Here is a 7,623-nt window from a genome sequence, read left to right as displayed (position 1 = left end):
TACATTTTGACGTGATATAATTTCTGAGGGGAAATGTTATTACATTTTATAGAATACGACAAGCCAAATCTAGAGAAAACACTTTTTTTTTTAAGATTTTATTTATTTATTCATGAGAGACACAGGCAGAGGGAGAAGCAGGCTCCTCACAAGGAGCCAGATGTGGGACTCGATCCCAGATCCCGGGATCACCCCCTGAGCTGAAGGCAGATGCTCAACCACTGAGTCACCCAAGCATCCCAAGAAAAGAATTTTTCACGTTCAGATGTATTCAGTGAAAAATAGCTAGTCTGGTTTCCCCTCCTCACCCTCACCACTACCATACTCACATTCACACACACACACACACACATCACCCATTTCATGTAAGCCCTATCCACCTTCCTGCTCCCTGCAAAATTCAAGGCATCCATCCCTCTCCTCTCCCAAGTCCTATGCTTCTTATTTTTGATAACATTTAGCATATGCTATTCCATCTTACTTTTTTAAAAAGATTTTATTTATTTATTGAAAGGGAGAGTGTGTGAGCTGGGGGAGGAGCAGAGGAAGAGGGAGAAAGAATCCCAAGCAACCTCTGGGATAAGTGCATGTAGCCCGACATGGGCCTTGATCCCACAATGCTTAGAGCATGACCTGAGCCAAACCAAGAGTCAGACCCTTAACCCACAGATCCACCCATGCATCCCACAGCTTACTTTTTTAAAAAGCAAGTTGCATATATTCACTGCTCATATAGTACATGTTATGCACACAGCATATACCACTATGCAAAGTAAGCACATAGGTACTTGCTGATGGGATATACTGTTATCAACTTAAAATACAAAAAGCAATTTTCTTGAATTCACTTTAGTAGTATTTATGTCAGTGACTATTTTCAATGTGTTGCTTAGATGCTGCCTGGGCAGGGGATCTGAAAGTGACCAGAGTACCTTGCCTGGATCAAAATATCTCCCTCACGTTGCTAGTTTTCTCCTTTTCGGTCTGGATTTTCCCATCAATGGGTTAAAATACAAAAACAAGGATATAATTTCCAAGAATCTCAACTAACATATGTACTTTATTTCCTTGCACATAAGCAAGGAATGCATCAATATCTATCACTTACTACAAGCACATTTTGTTCTAAGGAGGAAGAAGTTCCCCTGGGAAGAGTTTTGTGGAAAGAGTCAGCCAGAGGCCACAAGTACAGGAATTAGGATACCTTTGCTTCTTGGTCTGCCCAGGCCAGTCCCTGTGTGTTCCAGTCGCCTTACAACAAATATTCATGATGCCCCCTTTCTCTCTCAGAAGTGTCCCAGTCTGGCAATAAATCATTGATGTGTGAGGTTTTGGGCTCAAACTGAGGCCCAGTTTGGTCTCTGGAAAGAATTGAAGAGGATTATACTTAAAGCTGGAACTGGAGCTCATTCCTCCAGACTCCTGATACAGTATCTTTTTTTTTTTTCTAGCCAAATAATGCAGTCTTGTTCTTGCATTTTCTTCTCTCAATTACTTTTGTCTTCCCCCTCAAATCTGAAGCTTTTTGATGACTGACCCTTGATCTTTGGCATCTAGGGCCATGTTAAAACCAAAATTAGTAGCTCCATATTATGCATCTTAGTCCTCTTAGGTAACAAAGAAAATTATATGCAACCATTTTATGTTCTGAAGAGCAAGTCCCTGACATTTGTGAGGGATGAAGCCTTCACAACCTGCCAAACTCATTTTTACAATTTTTTTTTTACTCCAACTGAATAACTTCCTCTTCTCTTCCTCACCAGTGCCAGCAACTGGATTTCTTTTTTAGATCTACTTTCATGATCACTTCCTGAGTGTGTCTGCATATATGATAAATCATGAGATGTGGTTGTAGGGTGGTGAGCAAGACACCTTCACCAACTAGAGAAGTCTCCTTGTCACACCACTGCACCACGGTTCCCAGTTTTCTCTCAGCACAATGAAAACATAGGAGAGACAAGGCTTTGGGCAGGTGGGGGGCTTATACAGCACAATTCTGGGTTGCCGTTCATGTTATATATGCAACACAGCAGCCCCCTTCTTGTTTTCTGCTACTCAAAAATCATAAATTTCACTCTGTGAATTCCAAGTGCCCACTATTTTTTTTATTTAAAAGATTTTATTTATTTATTCATGACAGACACACACACAGAGAGAGAGGCAGAGACACAGGCAGAGGGAGAAGCAGGCTCCATGCAGTGAACCTGACGTGGGACTCAATCTCAGGTCTCCAGGATCACACCCCGGGCTGAAGGTGGCGCTAAACTGCTGGGCCACTGGGGCTGCCCAGTGTCCACTATTATATATTTAAAAATACAAGTTAGAAGAGGCAAATGTTTATTATGTTTTTTTCCCAGGTCAGTTTTGGTTCTGTCTGAAAAAAATCTGAATTCAGACTTATATCTTTCTCTCCATAATTTCATTTAAGTGTCCATGATCAAGCTCCATGCAAACTTTGATACCAAACTCGTGATGGAGAAAATAAAAGAAAATAATCTGGGATAGATGCCATATCTCTTGATCGAGTTTTGTCACCTATCGAAGGACAGACAGGTTTGATAGATCTGTTTACACATATCTAGTCATAAAACATAATGATCACATTATGCTAACCTGGCACCTCGGCGTGCTTACTGCCGAGAACTGGCATAGACTTCCCTGGCATTTATCACAGCCAGGTTTCCAAAAGAAGGATTAAAATGGAAAATTTATTTGAACCCAGTTTAATCTCTCATTATACCTAATTTCACGATTCAGAAATGTTTTGTGAATATGACCCAAACAGGCTTTTAAGTACATATTTTGGTTTAATATGGAAATGAGTCAAAAAAATACAGCTTGCAGAGTTCACCATTGACCCAATGATTCATATGAGATACACCCTTCAATTCAGGCAGAACAGGTAGTTACCATATAACACCTTGGTGATAGTTGATGCCTTCTGGCATGTGGTAAGCCATCTTTTAGAAAGTTTCTGCATCAAAATCTTTTCACAGAAATTCATAGAGAAAAAAAATACATCCAGCTGTTTTTAAAATGCAAAATGCTTAACTGACAGCATGATTATCAGTTGAAACCACAGAATATTTCGTTGTCAGGGGTTCTCAAGGGCACGTTTTGCAGCTTTGCAGATTTCTTACTCATTAAATGCTTGGTTCAAAAATAAGGCTTGCATCTTTAGGAGGTGGGGTTTCATCTCTTAAGTTCTTGTCATCCCATGGGCAACAGCAAAAGTTATGTTCTGAGATTTGCTAATAGAAAAATAATTACAAAAGACAAGGAGCCACCATTTAATCCCCTGAAGAAACAAAGCTAGATTTGTTGGTAATGCCAAATGGCATGTTAAAGTAATTAGATAATTCTATATCCCCCCAAAAAAATATCTAAATGGGGGGGGGAATAGGCTTTGGGTCTTCATGGTACAAATAAGCTCTCTACACTGTTGAGAAAATCTCAGCTGAACGTTTTCCTTTGCCTGTGTAGATGTCACTTCTCTACACATATACTTTTACAGAGCATGATTCCTGAAGGATTTTTTCATCAGGACCTATAAGCAAGATTCTGCCCACATGAGCCAGAATTTAGTCTACTTGAGTTGTTTTGTTTGTTTTTCAAATTTCTTTTAAAGAACTTTAGGTTTACAGAAAGTTACAAAAATAGTACAGAGTATTCCCATATACCCTTCAACCAGCTTTCCCTAATGTTAACATCTTATAAAATGCTGGTACATTTGTGAAAATTAAGAAATATTGGCACAACTAAACCATAGATTTGACCATTAACTAAACCATAGATTTGACCAGTATTTCCTGTTTTTCCACTAGGATTATTTGTCTGGTCCGGAGTCCAATCTGAGATACCACAGTGCATGTAGTCATCATGCCTCCTTAGTCTTCTCCAAACAACAGTTTCTCAGTCTTCCCTTGTTTTTCAAGATCTTGACACTTTTAAAGGAGTAAACAGCTATTTTATAGAACATCTCTCAGTTTGAATTGTCTGATGTTTTCTCATGATTAGACTGAGGTTATGACTTTTGGGGGAAAAAAACCCTCAGAGGTGAGGTGCCCTTTTCCTAACCTCCCTGAGATGTTTTTGAGCAAGAAATAAAATGGTAAAAAGTTCTTATCCTCCAGAAGAAGATGTAACAGCTTGCAAATAAATAAGAAGTTGTTTAAATATGAAAAATAATTGTTAGCATGAAGTTCCAGGTCCTAAACCTGGGTCTGTTTGCTATAATGCCTTTTCGAGTCTCTTTAGACAGAGATTTAAACCCAAGAATGACAGCACATCCAGGCATTATAATCAGTTATTGAGGTGTTAAAAGAAATTTGGCATTAATGATAAAGTACTAATGCCTACACTTTATTACCTATCTCTATAAATTGGAATAAAGTTAAGAGTATCATCATAAGGGTGCCTGGTTGGCTCAGTCAGTTAAGTGTCTGTCTTCAGCTCAGGTCATGATCTCAGATCCCAGGATCCAGCCCCAAATACGACTCCAGCGGGAGTCTGCTTCTCTCTCTCCCTCTACTTCCTGCTCCCCCCCCCACAACTCTCCCCTCGACTTATGCTGTCTTTCTGACACTCTCTCTCTCTCAAATAAAAGAGTATCACACTCTTTAAAAAAAAAAAAAAAGAGTATCCATTCGAACCATTAAGTATCCATTAAGAACCATTCTCTTAATGACTTGCATCTAATATTCTTTCTTGAGTGGAAGAAAAAGTGGTAGAGTTACAGGTAATATGCCCATGAAATAGGCTCATAAAGGTATAGCACATACACAACCATTAGAATATCCTCCAAAAATTTATTAGACCAATAATCTCTAAAATGTTTATCTTATATCCTTGTATAAAGGTGTTCTAACCTGTACCCTACTTAGGAAGGATTCTTTCCCCCAAAGAAGTTTTAGATAATAGCCTCTGTGCAGGAAGTTTATTTTCAGAAGTGATTCTACCAAGAAGAACAGGGGTGGACATTGGAAAAAGGAAAACAGAGAAGGGCCAAAGGTCAATCCAAAGTTGCATAATTGAGCTGATTACTACCATGAGTCAATGAGGTCAGAGTCATGCTGGGGATCCTGTGAGGGGCCATGCAGAACACACTTCGAAATTGTCCATCTGAGACTTGGGAAAGGCCAGTATTCATGCACTGGCTGCTGGCTTACACTGAGTCAAGTTCCTTATACTTCTAATTTGTGCATGCTTGGGCAGCCCCGGTGGCCCAGCAGTTTAGCGCCACCTTCAGCCCAGGGCGTGATCCTGGAGACCTGGGATGGAGTTCTATGTCGGGCTCCCTGAATGGAGCCTGCTTCTCCCTCTGCCTGTGTCTCTGCCTCTCTCTCTCTCTCTCTCTCTCTCTCTCTCTGTGCCTCTCATGAATAAGTAAATAAATAAAATATTTTTTAAAAATTTGTGCATGCTTGAGAATAGCTGGACTTGAGAATAGCTGGACTGGGATAGAGAGAGCCCAGAGAACACTTACACTGTTGGTGGGAATGTGAACTGGTGCAGCCACTCTGGAAAACTGTGGAGGTTCCTCAAAGAGTTAAAAATAGACCTGCCCTATGACCCAGCAATTGCACTGTTGGGGATTTGCCCCAAAGATACAGATGCAATGAAACTCCGGGACACCTGCACCCCAACGTTTCTAGCAGCAATGTCCACAATAGCCAAACTGTGGAAGGAGCTTCGGTGTCCATTGAAAGATGATGGATAAAGAAGATGTGGTCTATGTATACAATGGAATATTCCTCAGCCATTAGAAACAACAAATACCCACCATTTGCTTCAATGTGGATGGGACTGGAGGGTATTATGCTGAGTGAAGTAAGTCAATCGGAGAAGGACAAACATTGTATGGTCTCATTCATTTGGGGAATATAAATAATAGTGAAAGGGAATAGAAGGGAAGGGAGAGGAAATGGGTAGGAAATATCAGGAAGGGAGACAGAACATAAAAACTCCTAACTCTGGGAAACGAACTAGGGGTGGTGGAAGGGGAGGAGGGCAGGGGGTGGGGGTGAATGGGTGACGGGCACTGAGGTGGGCACTTGATGGGATGAGCACTGGGTGTTATTCTGTATGTTTCCAAATAGAACACCAATAAAAAATAAATTTATTATTTAAAAAAAGAGAGAGAGAGCCCAGAATAAGTGAGAGAGAGAAAGCAGCTGAAGCAAGAGGCTGATGGGTTACACCTGTGCCCAGCTGGTTGCCACAGAACAGCTAGACTACAAAGGTGGAACAGGGGTGTGTAAGCCTGGGCACATGGGGACCCCTATCCCCACACTAATACATGTATATTCATATACAAATTCATGTGTTACTCTCAACCTATATTAAATATTGGCAAAGTTTATTTGTTCCTATTTTTAGGTAAAAATAGAAATTTTCTCCCTACCACCCATGAATAGCCTTGTTAACCCTCTGGATTGTTCATAGTCCACTTTGGAGACCAATGATTTAGACTGTACAATATTCTCCTCAAATGATTTTAAGGAAGTTTTTCCTGGCTACTTCTAGTAAAAAAAAATATGGCAATGTTCACTGGAAACAGAAAGTCCAGTTGAGAAGCTCAATTAGACCATTGACCTCCTTTCTCATGTAACAGCTGCAATTAGTTCCACTTCTCTAGTTAAAAATAATAAAGGTCATTTTAAGGCAGCATGGCATAGTATGATGGTTCTCAAATTTGAGAGTATATCAGACTTACCTGTGAGAAGTGATTTCTAAGACCTGTGAATACACAGATTGCTGGACTTCAACCTCAGAGTTTCTGATTCAGTAAGTCTACAAGGAGGCTCAAGAATTTAGATTTCCAACAAGTTCCCAAGAGATGTACATTCTGTTGGTCAGAAAGTGGGAGAAGTCTAGAGAGAGGGGGCACACTTTGAAAATCACTGGCCTAGTAGAAGAGCATGGGCTTTGGCACCAGACAGAAAGGCCTGGGTTTAAACCCAACTTCTACCACAAGCTGCCAGAAACTTCTCTGTGGATCAGCTGTAAAATGGGAATTATTCTGCCTAGAGCCATGGTAAGAAGTAAGGGAGAAGATAACACTAGCAAAGTGCCCAGGGTAGTGTTTGTCACATTATATGTTTCAATAAATACCATCAGCAAAAATAAAAGCACTGCTGTTATCAATGATTTCAGTAAATATGCCCAAATAATAAAAAGTAATTTAACAGATTTAACAATAATTTGGCAGAATAATAGAGTTTTCTAGGCCAGGTGCTTTTTTGAAAAATTGAGGATAACACGGGACTGCCACTAAAATTTTGGTTTTCATAATCAGTTAAGGGTCATCTTGTTATTATTGAGTTTCTAGTTTCTCCGTCTCACTTCCCTTAGCCTTTGTATTGCTACTACACCTTTCATGGAAGTGTGTGGGGGAGAGACAGCAATGCCCCATGTACCTGAATACTAACACTCAGACCGGGGTTCCACAGCATTGAGCCACCAAGCAGTTTCCAGGAGGTGGGAAACCTCTGATCCTCTGATGATCTTGCCCTTCTACAAAATGGATTTAAAAAAAAAAAAAAAAACCTGCCAAGCGTCCGGGGGAGCTCTAGGTAAATGTTTTGGATTTTAAACACAAAATATTTCAGGTTGTCCAGTCTA

This window comes from Vulpes vulpes, chromosome 6 (genome assembly GCF_048418805.1).
Source record: "Vulpes vulpes isolate BD-2025 chromosome 6, VulVul3, whole genome shotgun sequence".
In the NCBI taxonomy this organism is placed as follows: domain Eukaryota; kingdom Metazoa; phylum Chordata; class Mammalia; order Carnivora; family Canidae; genus Vulpes; species Vulpes vulpes.
This window is presented reverse-complemented; position numbering follows the sequence as displayed.